This window comes from Tinamus guttatus, unplaced genomic scaffold (assembly GCF_059628265.1).
Source record: "Tinamus guttatus ecotype Peru unplaced genomic scaffold, ASM5962826v1 Tinamus_guttatus_pri_ptg000140l, whole genome shotgun sequence".
NCBI lineage: Eukaryota > Metazoa > Chordata > Aves > Tinamiformes > Tinamidae > Tinamus > Tinamus guttatus.
The window spans coordinates 694,398-713,001 of record NW_028288674.1 but is presented as its reverse complement, the minus strand read 5'-3'; the positions used below and the strand labels follow the sequence as shown (position 1 = coordinate 713,001).

General features: G+C 42.2%; 1 protein-coding gene across 1 annotated transcript in view; it reads left to right on the top strand.

Annotated features, from left to right (window-relative positions):
* The window catches only part of ANKRD17 (ankyrin repeat domain 17), a 78,111-nt gene that overhangs the window by 16,866 nt on the left and 42,641 nt on the right, over positions 1-18,604 (top strand). The gene's annotated exons all lie outside the window — the stretch shown is intronic.

The following is an 18,604-nucleotide window of genomic DNA, read 5'->3' as shown; positions in this document are numbered from 1 at the left end:
GGTTTCCCCTGGCAGAGCGGCCGCTGGGGGCTCGGCCCCGGCCCGGCCCGGGCACGTGCTTGGAGGGGCCGTCCCGCCCGGCGCGGCGGGTGCTGGCCCCGGCCCCCCAGCCCGCAGGGCGGCGCTCGCCCGCCTGCTGCCTCCTCGTGCTCCTGGTTCCGGGTTCCCCAAGCGTCGTTCCCGACCAGGTGGCTTTGCAGAATATTTGCAGTGTATCTTCCATTGCGGCAATAAGCGGCTGCCTTCTGGGCTGCTGTCAAAATATCAAATGGCTTGCAGCGGTGCTTGGCGTTTCAGGCTTTTCCTGAAGAACTGTGCTCTGGTTGCTTTGTGGCATAAAATCTTGATTTTTATTGACGTAACAACACTTAAAACCTCGCTGTCACCCCCAGATGAGCCTAACACAGTTGCACCATGGCTCAGTTTGCTCTGAAGAAACTGGTGCAGATGTCTGAGCAAGACATGGCTTCTGGTACCTGCCATGTGGGCTGGTTTCTGTGGTGAGCTAGGAACGCTGGGGTGACCTGGGAGCTCTGCCAGCAGACAGACATTTGGGTATTTCACTTGTCTTGCCTAATTCTGAAAATTGTCTCTGTGTTTTGGAATTACCTTCTATTTATTTATAATTGTGGCTGCCTCCAGTATGTTGGCTAAGTGATAACTTGATATTCCTTCACCTTAATGTTTGGGGAGGAATAATTAGCAAATGAATTGTGTCTATACAGCATTATTGTGTGGTTGCCTGTATGAAATAAGCATTAACATCTTGTTTCTCGGGTTAGGAAGCAGGTATTTTCCTTGGTAACTTCATCATACCTTGTTTTCCTGGTAATGAAACCACTTGTATGCAGGTAAAACGTGTTTAAAATAACTTAAGTAGCTTGTCTGCCTTCTGTTCAGTGTGAGCTCTAACTGAATTGGTTGTTAATACATCTCTAAAGTACTCGGGTAGCCACAGAAGTTGTTCACAGCACATTAGAGAGGTATATAGCTGTCTAGACTTCTTGTTAGGGATCCAGAAATCATACTTGATTCGCCTTTTTTACTGAAGATTTTCTTATTTGAAGTGTATTGATTGTGTGTGGCTGCTTCTCTGTCTCTTTTTTTTTTTTTTTCTTTCTTTTTTCTTTCTTTTTAGGACTTTTCTTTCTCTATGAGACCTTTTCTTATGTTTCTTAAGAGACACAATATGAAGATTGAAAGAGGTATTTCTGCTTAGGCAGTGACATCCCAAATCTGGCCACTACCTCACTGGATGGAGTTTGTATTCTTTAGTGGTTGGTTAAATTTCCAAGGATCAGTCCATACCTCTTTCCAAAACCTTCACACAACTTAATATATTTTTTTGTCCTCCATTTTCTTCTTCTAGTAGGAAATGGGAAAAAGGGGCTGTCCTGTAGCTTACTGAACCTGCTGATGAGTTCACCTTGAGTCCAGGGCTCAAGGGCCTTGTTGCAAGGATTGAATATGTGGGGTAAAAATTACTTGAGTTAAATAGTAGATGGTAATCACATAATTGTGCATTCAAATGTTCAAATTTGTAGTGCAAAGGAGACTTCTGCAGGGAAAGAGGGTTGGGTGAAAGAACCTTTCCCGTTTGCTTCCTTACCTGCTGAGGCTGCAGGAAGTAGTCTTCCCTGAGAGTTTTCTTTAGCATCTGAGTGTAAAACTGAAATAACTGGTGAGTTAAACGCAGCTCCAGGCCCACAGTGTTTCATTCAGGGTCTTGGCTGTAGTGTAGTGAAGCCCACTTGCCTCACAGATAGCCTAGGCACAGTATGTGAGCATGCTCTGTTTTTACCAGCTGAGCAGTGTCCCAGCTCTATTTTTTCCCCCTCTCTGCTATTGAAAGCTGCTTACAGAAATACATTTGAATAAAATGGAAATACCATGGGGTTGATCTCCAGTTAGCTTTTGTTCATTTAGTTCTTCTGGAATATGTGTCTTGGCACTCCCTGTTTGTTGGTGTGCAGCTTAAGTGATGAGGGCTTCTTCTCCAGTTTTCAGCTGACGTTAGATAGTGGAGGAACACTTAAGTTACGAGAGATCTAAATGTGACCTTCAAATAGAGACATAAACCTGGGCTTGTTCTGCTGCCAGTTGTCTTGATCAACAGAAAGGTTTTGTTGTTGGCCAGAGTGGAGGTATCTTTGGTCCTGATGGATGGGCACGTGGTCTGTATTGCAGGTATGCTGAACTCAAACTGCCAGTACAGAGTAAGCTTATTGCAATAAATAGGTGAACTTACATTCCACATGTTCACTTGAGACTCTAAAAGAGAACAATCCAGGTTTTCCTGTACTTAAGACAGACTGACTGGGATATATTGTAAGTCTGAGTGTGATAACTTCCTTTTTTTTTTTTCTTCCTTTTTTCCTTCTTTCAAATGACCTGAATTGAACTGCATTTCGGATGTCTTTAATGCCTTTGATTTTCTGGTTTCAGGTCATTAATGTTAATCTTCCTTTGCTTTGTTAGGCTGAAACTTGAATTAATATGAGCAAACAGCACACCTTCCTTACTTTATAGTTTTGGGAGTATTTCCAAGCTTCAGAGAATTGCTGGATTTTATAGTAACATCACGAGATTTTTAGAACCCCTTAAGTGCTACCTTGGTTTTTGTAATGCTGCAGCTGTTGTCGATATGGGCAAGGTGATACAAAGGGTTCATGGGTTGTCTTGCAAGGTCAAGCCCCAGCTTGGAGAGGGGAGCTCAGCTTTCATGGTGACCAAAAGCTTCATGTAGCGTGGAGAGCGGTGTCCTGCCTGAGTGCATCTGTGCTCAATGAGCTAGTAAATAAAGCCAGAGTAAGGGAATCATTTCATGTTAAATGGGAGGGTGATGCATATACTGCACATGCAGTCACCAACAAGTCCTCCACACTGCAAAAGGTCTATGTGTGTGTGTGTAGTTTTTGTTTTGTTTTGTTTTTGGTGGTTTTTAAAGGCCAAGGCTTTTACTATTTATAAACCTTGCAGTCTTTTGATCTGAAGACGAAAATTATGAGTTGACTACAGCATTTTGGTTTTGAACATTGATATCTCTGAAATATGTTGATTCTTTCCCTGCTTCCCCCCACCTTCCTAATTTGTCATCTTTATTTCCCCTTTTTTTTTCTCCTGGTAAACTATTTTCCTCTGTGAAGTCACCAGTGGTTACTAATGTGCTCCACAGTTTGCTAGGGATTCTGTGTGAAGTTTATTCTGTATATTCTCTACCAGAAGAACTACTACTTGCATTCTTTTCATTTAATTTGGAGCACTGCTGTAATAATGTTGTGATAAAAGAGAATTAATAATAATAATAATTAATAATTAATTGGAAGCTTATGCTTCCAAGTTAGTAGAATTTCTATGGATGAGTTTTGAGAAACCTTCATTTAACACAAGTGAGAGAAGCCCCCACTTAGATATGATGTGGCTCTATACCCCCAACCCTATGTTGAGAAGGCCTTATGTACTATGGCAAGACAGGATGTAATCTGGAACGCTTGAAATATGTCAATACTTGGCCTCTTACCTGCTGAAATACTGGTAAGTCCTGCAGTTCTTAGATGCTCTGAAGTAGAACTGAACTTAATGCTGGGATGCCTGTGGAGCGAGTGCCACTAGGTAGGACCGTAAGTTTCATTAGTCATTTGCATCAAGTTAGACTTCATACAGTTTTCCCAGTCAGTAGCCAGCCATGGTTTGTCCAGAGTTTAGGGAGGAAAGCAGATGGTTTCTGCTGCCTTTTCTGGCTACGTGACTGACTTATTCTGAGATGAACTCTTCTCCCAGGAGCTCTTTGAAGGAGCGAGGATGGAACATACTTGAATGTGGCTTACCCAAGGGTGGTTGGTTCAGGGAGGAAGAAGAGCCGGAGGACACTAGGCATGATGACTATGGCAAGAAGGCTTTGAAATTCATCAGCTACCTGCTAATCAGGAGGCAGCTCCCCTAGTCACTGTAGCAAGGGTGAGTAGGAGCAGTCTTAGTGAGGTTAAACTAGCAAGGAGGAGCAGGATGCTAGGACTTCTGCCAGATCCTTGTTTGGCCGGTAGGTAATATTTGAAAATCAACTTCTTGAAAATCAACTCCTTCCACCCTCTTCCTCCCCCCAACTTCTAATCAGCTGGAGAAGAAAAGTCTGTTTCTTATGTCTTCCTGAGCCTGCTGGCAGAGGCAGTTTTTTGCTGCTTACTCAACTACTGTGCTCAACTAGTTGACATGTTTAAAAATTCCCATGCTGCCACCTTGTTTTTGTGGCTCTGTGGAATTGACAGAATTGTGTCAGTTTGAGCAGTGGTGATGGCAGTCTCCAGGGCCCTGCAAGCTTGGGCGCACTTGCAGCCTTGGAAGGACAGTGGGAATACTTGCAGCCTCGGAAGGACAGTGGGAATTAGAGTAAAGCTGCCTGGCTCGTTTCATTTTTTCTCAAGCAAAACAGCAATGTGATTTATTTCCCCTTCAAACTACCTTCCCTACGCTCATACTACCTGCCCTCATACTGCTTTCTCTGCCTGTTTCACTCGTTGTTTGGAACAAAAGGCTTGTAATGAGCTTGTACTCTTGAGTCTTTTAGAAAAGCAGGCTCCGCATTTGATTTCTGATACTTGTACCTTGCAATCAAATGCATTTTTGCAGGGCAAGATATTAATTTTTCAGCTACCAGAGTTGAATTTGTTTCCCTGACAAGGAAGTAGTAGAACCTGGTGGGTTTATTGTTGGCTTGGAGACTTCAGCTGCCTCTGCTTCACTTGCAAGAAGAGGTGATAGGCTTGATGGTACGATCAAAAGCCCTTCCTCTTATTAACATCTTCTTGTTTTATCTTTTTCAGTAACAGTCTGTTCTTTGCAGAATGGTCAGAAAATAGACTTGTTATGTGGGAAAGTTTAAGGCAGTAGTAACTTTTGTACTTGGGTAAGTGCTGTGGAAAAGGTCAGCATTATTAAGCAGCTCTGTCTGCCAGAAAACGAGTTGTTAATTGGAGTAACTCAAACCTAAGGCTCTCATCAACAGGTAGGACCAGAATATCTTCTAAGTTCTCTTTCAACCCAGACTGTGCACCTTTTTTTTTGGAAGCAGTTCAAGCCTGACTTATCATTTTTTTTCTCTGTATTTACAGAGAAGAACTTAATAGATTTTTTTTTCTTCATATGTACTGTCTTAAATTATGTGGAAATCTCTAAGAAGGTGGTTCTCATGGCTAATGTAACTTGTCCCTTTTGTCCTGCAAGATCTTTGCCTTGCTGGAATTTGCTTGCTGTGTCTGCTGATAGGAAGTCACATGCTGTAGAGTTGTAACCACAGTCAAAACAACCTGTTACATTGCCTCAGCATCAGAACTGTGGGAGAAGCAAGTGTGGATAACTGGCTAGTACAAATACCCCTTCTTTGTCATGCCATGGATGTTACGGTTATGGAATTGACTGTTCTGTACAGTTCCTGAACAAATTCTTTAGTTTGCTTCTTGGAGGAAGCAGCAAGGTTCCTGTTAACAGGTAGCAGACATGATCAGCTTACAAATCTGCCCAAAGGAAAAAAAATATTTTTCTTGTTCCTCGTTGTGGACGAGTTTGTAATCTGAAAATAAGCTTTGTACCATCAGCCTTATCTGTGACCTGAATATAGCTGAAGGAGGTGTGTTCACGAGCTGAACAAGGAGGGCAGGAGGGAAAGAGAAGACACTTGATGGATGATACAGGTTGTCATACCAAGAAACTGGTATTGGGTTTATGCACATTTAAAAAAGGGAGAAAAAATGGTAATATATCTTCATGGAGCAAATATGATCAGACACATTAACGGGAAGGTTGACATGGCACTTGAAACAATGATTTGTAGAAACTTGGCACATGATTTTTAAAACTAGGATGCTGTTTTAAACACTGTTCAGAGAGGACTCCACTGAAAATTACTGTCCTCCCAAACCTTGATTCAGGACTCCTTTTTCAGAAGAACGAGGTATGCGCATATTTGATATTAGTCAAGTACTTGTGCTTTTATTGTGGTACCTTCATAAGTCCTGTAAATTTACCAGATAGGAGAGCCCATGTGTGCTGGACATGGAGAAGTTTTCAGCTGGATATGCTAAATACAGCAACACAGATTGTAGTTCATAGATTAGGTGTGCTTAACAGTACTTCCTGTTGGAAGAACAACTGAGTACTAAGCCTTTCAATTTTGACCAAATATGTCAAAAAGAATTAGAAATGAATCCGTTTGCTCAATTTGCTGGACAGTAACAATGAAGATCATTGTAACATACCAAACCCAACTGCCTTCTATTGTAATGTTATCCTCTCATTTCTCATCAGAACAGCACACTGTAAACCCAGGCCATACCAGTCTTTTTTCTTGCAAAGGAATTGTATCTTTAATTGCAAAAAATTGCAAAAAAGAAAAGAAATAAGCCTTATGTTTGGGTTGTTACTTTTTCGTTTGTGCTCAGCTTTTAGAATTTTAAGTATGGTCAGTTTTGGGACATTTTGGTAGTTATTGCTCTGTTTTACTTTGTAAGACAACATTGAATTACAAATTTACAACAACTGGAATCATTTTAAGCAGGTTTAAAATTCTTGACCTGACTAGTCATGTCCTTTCCAAACTATTTTTATTAACTTGATTGATATCTACATAATATATTGAATTGCATGTACTTCATGACGAGTTATTGAGTGGAGACTTGAGCAAGCTAATTACATACAGAAAAGTAGATGTCTTGTAGACTGTTCTAGTTTCTCCTCCCTGATCCTGAGAGGGTTTAAATAGAATGCCCGCCACAGACCTTTTAAAGGCAATGCAGTAGCCAATTCTTAATTGTCATCTGCTCAGAAGAAAATTGGATTTGTATAGACCGTTGTGCAACTGAATGACATGTAGGATTAAACTTGCTCAAGAGAAACATGTTTTCCCCATCTTATCTTAAAGCAATGATTGGGAACAAAATGCAGCCGATAGAGTTTCTTCTCCCTGGCATATCTCAACTGTTTATGTTAGTATGGAAATAGATTTGAAAAAGTGTTCTTTAGCTAATAACTCTCTCCTGTCTTACATGCTTTTTCGTGTTTTTCGTATGCATTGCCATCCTTGTTCTTTGGTTGCTTACTGTGATGTGACTTTGCTTAAGGAGTAGCCATCTAGCAATAAGAAATAGGGATTTTAGGTATGTGTTTGGTTTCTTCTTTTTATTCCCACTATTGGGATTTAAAATCTTGAAGACAGGGACAGAATCTGCTGATTCCTCTATCCTGACAGGAACAGTAGTGGATAGGTGTTCTAATCACTTTGGTAATGTGAAGGAAAAGCCATGACTAAGCTGAACTACCTAATTTCATTCCTGGAAGGAAACTGCTCTAGTCCTGCTGAATTTAATTTTCAATCTCGGCACCCATGTTGATGTTGCATTTACACACACACACACACACACCCCATCTCATTCATGCCAAAGGGAATTCTGAGTTGGGCTGAGACAGAGTAGCTGTTTGTGCATTTGTCCTTTCCCTCCTCCTCATGTCCTCATTCCCTTCTGCTGCTTCATCTTTCATTGCGGAGCTCTTGCATGCTATATTGTGAAGAATAGCTGATGAAATCTACTTACAGAAGAGCATGATTCCCTGCCAAATTTGTGTAAGAAAGCATATGGGCAGCCTAGAACTATTTCTGTTTCAAAAAAATATGGCATTGTGCAGTTCAGATGACTTTATGTGGCTTTGCCCAGTAGCCACGGTAGGCTCAACTTGTGTTTACTGCTAGTGATTGTGGGTCTGATACCTGAAATCCTGGTGTCAATATCTTGTGCAAGAGCCATCTGAACTGACCATCCAAGGGGGTTTCGTTCAAGATGAGGAGGAAGAAAGATGCAGCGTAAGTGAAAAGCTAGGGCTGCTTAGCATCATTCATTCACTGAGAACCCAGGAACTACCGTTTGTGCAAAATTTTTGTTGACTTGGAATTTTATCTCAGCTTTTCTTCTTGGTGATGTCCTGGAGGAAGAAATGGTTCTGTTGGGTGCATAGGTTGGGAAACAAGGCAGACAACAGTGGGAGGTCAACAGGTTGGCGTTCTGCTCTGCTAGAGCTGTGTTTGTGCCCTTCACATGTCTGTTGCTATGAAGTAGTTTTTACTTTTGCTTAGCACCAGCCAAGAGCCCCCCCTCCATGGATGGGGATGGATTAGAGGAGAGGGCTTGTGCGCCAGCCTTGCTTGTGGCTCTCAGCTGCATTCTGTCCTTAGCCTTAACTATCTTTTAGACTGCTAAGTTTGATTTATGCCCTTCTGAGTGAGCCTATGCATCTTGGGCAGTAAGATGCATCTTCTAAGGTGAAGAAGACCTCCAGCACACTTGGTTTTCTACACTCTGTTCTGCCCACTGTGCTACTACCATGGAACTGAATTTTGCTACCCCAAGGTTGCTGCATCATCCTTTAAATGGAAAATTTGAACTTGGCTGATGGTACTGAAGGTTTATGCCAAGTTTCACATATGCTGCTACTAAAAAGAGCAAATGGGATGCTTTTGGGGAAAACTTAACGCCTTCCTCTTCCCTGCTCCGTAGGTACTGCTCAGAAGGGCAGTTTTCTGTGTGCGCCTGCCTTAGCATGAGTACTTTGGTAAAGAGCCTGTCCTGTGGTTAGGTGAGTGCATACTGCAACACCAGCATATTTGACACAGGCCTCTATTATACTTTTTAACAGCTGATGTAATCTAGGTGTGCAGTGCAAATTCTGTGTTTACATAAGCCCTGAGCTCTTCAACAGTGGTGCTCAAGTATTTGGGAGTTTCTGTAGCATGGGAACAATGGTGCAGCCTGTGAAAAGTCAGGAAAAAAGCATTTGCTCTTGGAGGCCTGAGTGCAGAGAGCTGTTAAAGCCCCTCTTGTGCAGGTACTCTTGCTATTTTACTTCATGTACTTGTCCCCCTCCCAAACTGGTCCATTGAGGAAAACTCTTTCCAAGCTTGTAGTTTTTGGACATGAGGGGACTTTAGGGTCCCTTCATGCAGCAGGGAAAATGGTTTTTCCTTAGTTTTGCTAGTAATAACTGTGCAGCTTGGTGGTGGGAGTGTGGAAGGTTCTGGAGCGCTGTATGTGTGTGCACCCTTGCCTCTCCGCCTGCCCCCAAATCCAGTCAGCGGTAACAGAGCCTTCTAGGCATCCGCTGCATTCACAAAGGTCGATCGATCCTTGCTTGCAGCAAGCCGTAGCATTTTGTATTCCTTTTCCTGTGGAAGGAATGTGCGGTATTCCTGGGCGCTGCAGTGTCGGGAGCAGCTGCTCCTGTGTCCCGAGGGGTGTGCGGCGGCAGGGCTGGCGCCTGAGGCACCTCACTTTGTCTGGAGAGGGTGGCATCTTGGCACAGCCTGTTATAGAGATGAGAGGCAAGGGTTTTAGGCGAGTGATGTACTGGGAATCAGGAGGTCTGAGGTTTAATCCTGGTGGTGACAGTAGCATGTTGTGACATAATAAAAGCTATTTAATCCTTCTATTTCTGCTCCTGTTCTCTTATTCTGTGATGTGGCTATTCTGTATGTCTCTCTATCGGTGTAAGGGGAATAAAATCTGTGGAGAGGCACAGGGAGCTTGCCTCTGGTACTGTTAAAGCAAGATGCTCTTGTCTGAAGTTCAGCAGTCTTAGGTGGAGGTCTTGCTCTGTGTATGTGTTTTACAGTTTGGACAGTTGAGTTGACTTTCCTCTGTTTGGATATTTGGTGGTATAAATGAGCATGTGAGTGTATAGCTGCCTTCCGCTGGTTTGGGGTTCAAGTAGGTTTTTATAGTCAAGTAGTGTTTTTTTTTTATATGATGTTCAGCTCCAGCTTTCTTGTGTGACTGCAGGTGGTGGACATAAGAGGTCAATGGAAGGAAGTGTTAGATGGTTTAGCCCAAATGCAGTCGCTTGAGATACATGAGGAAAGAAGCCAAGCTGACTAGGCAAAGTTGCTCAGAGACCTGCTGGCTGGGAAATATTTGCTGGCAGACTTAGCATAACAAATATGAAGCATCTCTTTACAGAGGCTGACAAGTCTGGTGTTATTCTCCTCTTGTAAATGCGGTATGTTTTTGTGCAGGGGGAAGTGCTCACGGAGTTTTTTTTTCTGGGTATATCTTCTGAAGAGTAGTAAGTGTGCAGTGTTTTCAGTCTCATCTGTTGAGAGATGAAGAGTGATATTGCTGATGACTGACATGAATAGCTATAAATGCTTGCCCTCTTTCTCCTCTGAATCTGCATAATTTGCTAAGTTCAGCAGCTTCCTTGGCAGAGACTCCACTGAGGCGGCTTTGGGTCATTTGAGGCCTGTCCTCATTGCAAGAAATAAGCACGATCGCACATGGCAGAGAAGCAGCCATTGTGCTGATGGGCTTAAACAACTACACTGTAACCAAATCCAGGCAAAGGCAAGAGACAGCAGAATTGTGTCTGTATATAGGTTTATTTCTGTTATGTTTGTCCATATAAAAGATAGTCATCTGTTCTTCTGTAAAATGCTTAGAAGAAGATAACTTTTTCAGCTGGAAATGAGCGTATGCTCCCAAGTTAAGCTACAAGAGATAGCATCTGCCTGGTGGAACGGAAGGAGCAACTGAAAAAAAAAACTACTCCAGAAAGAAGGTGGCCAACTTGTCATAAGCACTTTAGTTGCACCAAGCTACTCTGAACTCCCTTCTCAATGGATTAGTTAAGGGTCTTGATCTGTTGCCTCAAAGCCCAAGCGAGTGGCAGAGAAATGGCTGCTTGTTGAGCTGTGGCAAGAAAGCCCAAGATGCTTCTCCTTAAAGGCTCCGCAGGAGGCAAATATGCAGACAAAGCCCCTAATGTTAACCAGTGCAAATGATGGTAAAGGTTGGGGTTCCAAGCTAGGCTTGCAGGGTTTTGCAGAGATAACACAACTGAAACATCGCTTTTGTGCCAGGTCTGGGTATGAGTTTTGTGTGTGTTTTTCACCTTTTCCTTAGGTATCATTACAGAGGAGGTTGCTTCAAGGTGATAAATCTCTGTGTGTGTGTGTGTGTGTGTGAGAGAGAGAGAGAGATTTTATATATATATATATATGTATGTATATATGTGTATATATATATGTTGCTGGCTTTGAAATGGTCTTATGGAGAAGGCAGCCTTTGAAGGATCCTTGGAGCATATCGGCAAGGCAAAAGGCAAGTCTGTTGGGAAGGAAACATGACTAACAGAGAAGAATTTTTGGTTTCTTCTGAGCTTGCCTGCCTTAAACAAGATTTTGGAGAGTAATTAGTTCCTTACAAGTACAGCAGTGAGGAATAGAGCAGTGCATTGCAGCACCATGTAGCCGTTTTTAAGTAACAAGACACATGTTGTTCAGAGGTATTGTTGTTAACTGAAGTGCTCTTGGGTAGACTACCAAACTCTCCTTTGTTATAAGTTATACTTAACATGCTTAGCAATTTTTATATAGTTAATGGCCAGACTGAAAAGATCTTATTCCACTAAATGATCATCTAAGGAACTTCATGTCTTTTTCAGATGGGGACCCAAAGGGGTCTGAGGGTCCTGCTGCTTTTCCTTGCATCACTGGGTTCTACAAAATATATCACAATGGGCAATGCTAGAGGCCTGGCTTGTGGCTCAGTGTTGGAGTTGTGCAAGGGGGAAATGCTCCGGGGAGTCTGCAGTGGTGTTTGTGAGGACGTGCCTGATATGCAGCCGTATCTAGAGAGGCTGAGTCCTTGTGTTGCCCTTCAATGGGACAAGAAATAGGAAAACTCCTAAAGGTCTTTTATGTAACTGGGAAGGCATCTCTTTAGGAGCCCAGGGTACAGCCTGGGTGGAGAATCAGCTGGCAGGCAGAGGCAGCATAACCCCTTTAAGCATTTTACAGCTCTAATGAGGAGGCTCTGCTCTGTGTGGCCCTATAAGTAATGTGTTAAGTAGCTTAAGTGATGCTTACCTTGGCAAGAGACTTAGGGGACTGCAGCTCTTGAGTAAATGCAGAGATGGGAGACTTGAGTGGCAAGGGGAGAGGAGGGAAGATCACAGTTGCTTTATATTTCCTGTTCATGGTTATCATGTGCCCTTTCTTTGTGTGTTTCTGATAGATTTTTGTTGTTTGAGAAGATTTGACAAGTTACTTAATCAAGGGTAGCTAAAATGGCCTGGATAGGGTCAAAATGTCTCTCCAGTGTCTGAGTGCTCTTGCAGGAAGTGGTTTCTGTTTTGGTTTCCCAGCACTGTGGGAACAATCTCTCTTACAGATGTAATGTGTAATTTACTTTTTGGTGAACTGAAGCCTAGAGTTGGCAGCAGCCTACAACGAAGCACCTGTTTGGTTACAGCTCAAAGTGAAGGATTTACATCTGCGATGCTCAGGCTTACAAGGAAAAGGTGATGCTGAGATCTGTGCCCAAGTGTGGCCTGGAGAGGTAGTCTTTGTCTTACCTAGTTAGTTATAGGCAGGACAAATATGTTAGTTGGTCAGCTTAATCTTTCCAGCTGAAGGTTAATTTGCTGCTGGGGAAAAGGGTAGAAAATACTGGCAGAGTTGAGCATACCTGGTGCTCATGTCTGCTTCTGTGCTGGAGCTGAGAACCCTGAGGGAGAGTGGGCAGAAGAAACGGCGCATCTGACTGCGGTTGCTTTGATGCAAACTACCACATCTTGGGGTCGTTTTGCAGTCAGCAGCACTCTGGTGAGTTATTCATATGCAGTCAAGAAAGTTTGGCTGGCTGCCTTGTTTTTTTCAAGTTCTTTCCAAGCCCAGACCAAATGGGACTATTTCTATCAAATCTTGAGCTTAAAGAAGTCACATGCCCAAGTGGTTGCAGGTTGTACTAGGCCTTTCTGCCCAGTCTTTTATTGTGAGCAGGCAGGTAGTGGCAGAGGTAGGGCTTTCAGATTATGATGGCAGGAAGTTTTAGAGACAAGGTCACACTGAAGTTGTTTTGTGTGTGTGTGTGTGTTTTTTTAAATACCCTGTTAGTCATATTGAAGACCTAAGTTGTATTTTTTTCTATTAACATGAATCTAGGGCAGGGAACTTAATAAGATGATGAGCTGACGTGTTATTTTTACAGTGCGATAAAATTTTGTCTAGCTAGCATGCACAATTGAAGCTAAGTACTAGTTAATGTGTAAATTTGCTTTATATGGAGGTGTGCCAAGTGTTTGGAATGAAGCTTGGAAACAGGGAGGTGGGAATATCATTAAGCTGAGGCTCTTGCAGGTTTTCAAGAACAACGGTTGTGTAGCTCTAGACAGCTCTGTGGTTGTCTTTTTGCTTGTTTTGTTCCGTACTGTTGGTAATGGGGCCTCGGGAGGAGGCAGGAGGGCTCTCACGTGAGTGCCTCGGCACCTGTCTCGTCGGCAGCCGCCACCGCAGTGTGATGCAGGGGTCCCTGCCGCAGGCCATCGCGAGGCCACTTCAGCCATGCATCCCTCCCTCTCCCTCACAGGCAGCAAGAGAAATGGAGTGCTGACTTGCCAAGCACAGAACGAAAGGAGATGCTGTTGAGACATTTCGGTTGCCGGACTCAGGATTTTTGCCGAGCGGAACAGTTTGGTTTGAGGAGGATGATCACGTGATGGGAAAAAGAGCAGACCAAGTTCCGTACTGCAGGTGCCGGGGAGCAGCCCACGGCGCCGCACGGAGAGGGAGTATCACTGTCAGGCTTCATCTCTAACGTGGCAATGCCGCCCTAGTAGCGGGTCATACGACTCGTTCATAGTTCAAAGTGGTTTTGATTAAAAACTCATGTTTTTAATCAGACGTTGAGGCTGAAATGGGATAAGTGAAATAGGGTCCTTGGCTCAGCTGCAGGTGTTGCGGCCCCCTTCAGTAGCGAGGGATTTGATCTACATCTAACCAAAGGTATTTTGTTTAAAAAAAAAAAAAAAAATCTACCAACTCATCACTTACACTTGAGAGTTGTCATGTAAATTAGTTGATGTTTTCTGCCAGCAAAAAACTATGGTTGTTGTGAATGTTATGTGTTGCAGTCTCATTGTGAAACATAATACAATGTTCATGCTGTGATTACCTGCATCTTCAGAAGCCTTTTTACTTCTGTTAACTAAACAAGTTCCACTGAAAACTTCCAGCTTTAAGTGAAAGGGCTGGATCGTACATTCTTTTTGCCTTACTATTTCACATGACATCTATAAGGTAAGTGCTTTGTCTTGCTGTTACAGATGGAACTTGTTCTTTCAGAAGGCTGTTGAATGGGAGTTCATGCATGTTGAAAGTGCCTTGGGAGATAGGGCATTTAGAAGGGTGAAAAGTAGCAGGGTAAGGGACACCAGGCAATTCTTATTTTGGTAGGGGATCTAAGAGACTGAAAAAGAACTTCTTAACCTTTCACCCATCTTGAGTTGTGATTAAGGTGGACAAAAAATGCAGGGCATGTATAGTGAGAAGGAAATATGAAGTGTGCCTGGAATTAAGTGTTGTGTATGACTCCAGATTTCTTTATGCTTGCAATTAAAAGCTGTATGTTAAGATTTAGGTCGTCACTTTAAGTTAGCATATGATGGAATTATGCACTGGTAACCAAAGTTACAGTGTTTGGCCTAACTTTGGGTTGCACATTTGTATTTTAGGTTTTGAATGCCTAAGTGAGAAGTGAGTGCTTGAAATTCTTGGCCAGGTTTTGAACTATGTATTATTGCTTTGCTTGTATTCTCTCCTTTCTCATGCATGTCTTGATGCTTGTAGTATGTGGAGACACTTCAAAAAATACCTAGCAGTTTTGTGAAATTAGTTATTCCTCTGGGTTTGACTTTGTTCTTGCATCAAACTTCCTGTATTTTCTGTTGTGTGTTTTAGGTTGATGGGAAGCAATATAAAAGCTGGTGTTTTGTGTAAAACAGCCAAAAAAATCATGAAACAAACAAGGGGAAATAAAAAGAATAAATACTCAGGAATGTTATTTTTGTGTGGTATCTTGAAGCAGTTTAGAATGATTGGAGGTTGCTTAACATCATGAAATGCTGTTTTTGCATTTCAGTGCTATTTTTGATAAATGCTATTTTTGATAAAAGCACCAATGGATCAAACTCCTGACAGAGGTCCTGATCCTGAGCTTGGGGACAATATCCTAGGTGTTCTGACTTGTGGAGACCTGTCCATTGGTGATGGTTGGGTAAACACTGGTCCAGGTCGTAGCCCCATGCCTTGTTTCTGCTTGTCGAGTCAAACATGCAGAGTTTGTGGCCTTGCAGTCCACCGCTGAATAAGTAAATGATGTCAACTGTTATGAAAAACTCTGGTCTCAGAAAGCTGAAGGATGGTGGTAGAAATAATGGGCTCTCTACCCATGGAGATTTAAGCTAAACCCCTTCGGTAGAAAAAGCAGAGATTATCTTGGGTATGAGTCCCTAGAACCCAATGGGAAGCAGCAGAACTGAGGATGGCTCTGCTGTTTTGCTAGGTGGTCTTTATGTAAAACTTCTCACTGAGTGAGAATTGTTTGAGTTGAGAAAATAAAGTGTCTAAAGTCTCTTTAGCCCCTGTAGCTAGTGACTTGTCAAAGCAGTAGGGCTGGAGTTTGACTTAACCGATTTCAGATCCAGCCTAAAGGCAACATTGCAATATCTCATGGGCTGGAAAATCTGTATTAAATTGCAAGTTGTCTTTAAAACAGAGTACTCAAGAGTACTTTCTAAAAACGTAATAAGAAATAATATCCAGATAAGAAATAATAAAAAATAGACTCTCAGCTGTTATGTCTAAGTGGTTAAATGTGCTATGTGACAGAAGCAAGTAGTTGCTGCTTGTGCACTGCATTCTTTTAAAAAGTTTTATACTGAATATGTGTTCTCATAGAATTCTCTTGGATAGTTTCTGGATAACCAATACCACAGGCCCAAGAAAAATCTAGCAAATAATAAAATGAAAAAATAATGAGAATAATCTGTCAAAAGTTGAGAAAGGAATTTGCCACTGAATGGCAAGCATAGAAAGCAGTTATGCCCCATCCCTAATCTGCAGAGAGGGGAGAAAAAAAAAAAAAAAGTGTCCTTAAAGGTGTTTGGAGGCTTCTTGAAGCACTAGGCTGGGCTAGTTTCCTTTGTCCATATCTGGTTTTGGACTAATGTTTTCTGAATAACCGAATCTAAAAATCACGTTGGTCCTGTTACGTTAATGACTACCACTTGCTATGCAACAGCCTTTGAAATGTGTTGGCCTCAGATGCTTGACGTGATAACTTTCAAGGAGCTAAAGCTTTTTTGGGGAGAGCAAGTCTTCACAGTAAGCCTCAGGAGAGAAAACTTGATTGTTGCTTTGCTCATTTGCCCACGGGTACCAGTCCTGTCCTTCTGAGAACCACTGTTGGCTGGTTAATGACGCAGTGTGCCTGCGTGTACTGGATAATCATCCCCACGTTGCCCTTGCTTCCTATGCCTTCAGCTTCCGAGTGGCACAGGAAAGCATTGCAGTAACGTAATGCTACTTTTTTCATACTGCTTTTTGGTCTTGCATGTGCTAACTTCTGACTAAACACTAGAAAGGAGATAAATGTCAGTATTGGGTGCTTGCAGGATTTCCCTCATGAAAAGGACTGGGAAGCAGAAGCTGAGGAAGCCACTGCTTCCCACAGTTTGGGTCCCTGCTGGAGTAAGTGACTTGATGTCCGTCTGTAATGCTTTTGGGTCATCCTTACAGCAGAGCTGTCTTCTAGGAAAAACCTCAAATTTAAACAAGTGCTGATTAACAAGAGTTGAGAGGAGAAGAGTGTTTTAATTTCTCTTCACCGTTATATTAATGCACCAAAGCTGTAGGTCACCTTGCTTGATAGAGATTAAAATGAACTTGGTATCTTCTTTGCACCTTTTTGAATTCATGAAAGTATCTGCTTTATTAGGATTGTGGGTGAATTAAATTTTGGCAAGTCCAGAACTTGAGACTTTACGCAGGATGAAATATGGATCAAGTGAGAGCTTTGTATGGTCTAAGAAATAATCACTGAAACCTTGGGTTGATTATTCTTATCTCTAAATATACATTCTGCACCTCTTTTTAATTAAGGAAAATAAAATGCATCTGAAGATATTTAAAGAAAATGTCTATTTTCTTAGACTGGTTGATGGAAATGCTATCTTCAGTTCGTGACTTTTGTGGAGAAGGCAGAATTTCCTCAAACGAGAATGGAATTTCTCTCCTGCAGAAGTACCATTGAGCTGACCACAGCTGGAGAGCATCTCCTTGCAGTGTTACCCTGCAAAGAGCTCTGTTTCAGGTAGCACAGACTGGACAGCAAAGCTCTTGGCCTAATGAAACTCCTAGGATTGGCCGCTTGGGGAAATAGTGCATGTGTGACTGCAGGCTTGAGGGAAATTGATCTTCCATCCCTGAGGCTTGACAAAAATTTTCCTGTCTTAAAAAAAGGGTTTTCATTTCAGGTTTTAACATGCTAATTTTTTCAGGTGTTGCTCTGAAATTGTGTTTAGATGAGAATGCATAATAAGAACTGTTCTTCCACAATCCGTCTTTGGGAAAGCTTTTTCCTGATGACTTGGATTTGTGTTGGTGCTCTGTTAATAGGCTGTGTTGTTTGCTTGTTATTTTTGTTTTTTCCCACTGTGCTCATCTGGATAGTTGAAAGGAAAATGAAAATGAGATGATGTTTCCTTTGAAACATAAACTGTGCAAGATACTTAATTTTGGGTGGGAGGTGAGTGAAAGATAAGTTTTCATATTATATTTTCCATAGTAAATATTTCATAACCTTAGTAAGAAGAGAGTGTTGTGTTAGTCTCAGGAAAAAATATATTGTTGCCATCGGGGTCACTCTGGTCAGAAGTTTTCCTCTACAGCTTGGCTGTGCCTTGGGGTTTGAGGAGGAGAGGAAAGACAGGCTTCAAATACCCTGTGGGTATAAAAGCAACTGCTAAAGGATGGTGTCTTGTGGGTGATAAATAACTACCTCAAAAGCAGTTCGCAGCTTGACTTCCTAAACAAACTGCGTGTGTAGGTACTGATGTGCTAGTAACATATCATAGGAACTTTGGATTTCAGTAGATCATGTCAAACTGGGCTATGGGCAGTTGCATTCTACTACCCTTCGTAGGGAAAAGGGGAGAAAAAGTGCATAAACCCAAGAGTATTGGAGACAGGTAGCAGAAGGTAGACTTGCTGTGGGCTCTGAAGTTCTTACACAATATGAGAGGAAGGTTAGAGGCTTTACTGGAGTTGTCTGATAAGAAGCATCACTTTACTGGTGCTATTGCCCTTGAGAGAAACTTGGGGCATCTACAGAAATCTGAATTTGCAATGCTCGTGAACATTCTTGTAAAATTCTGAGATCTTGCCCTAAAATGTATGTATTACTCTCTTGACAGAACTCTATTTCGTGTGGCAATGTACCACTGCTGTGTTAATAGACAGGAGCTTCTTGAATATTAAGAAGTTTTTGAGATTTCAGTGATACTGTGTGGGGGGGAGGCGTGTTTGACTGGCAGACTTGCAGCTATAATTGTTGGACTTGTGAAGATGCTGGGTTGGTGGAAAAAGGAGGTGGTTGAGCTCTCTTGGGGGTCATGGTGTTTAGGGTCAGTCTTGACAGTCTTAATAAAAGCCCTGATTCATAGACAGGAGTGAGTGTTTATGGATCTTGAAACTACTTGGCCAGTCCATTTTTTTGAATAGGACATAAAG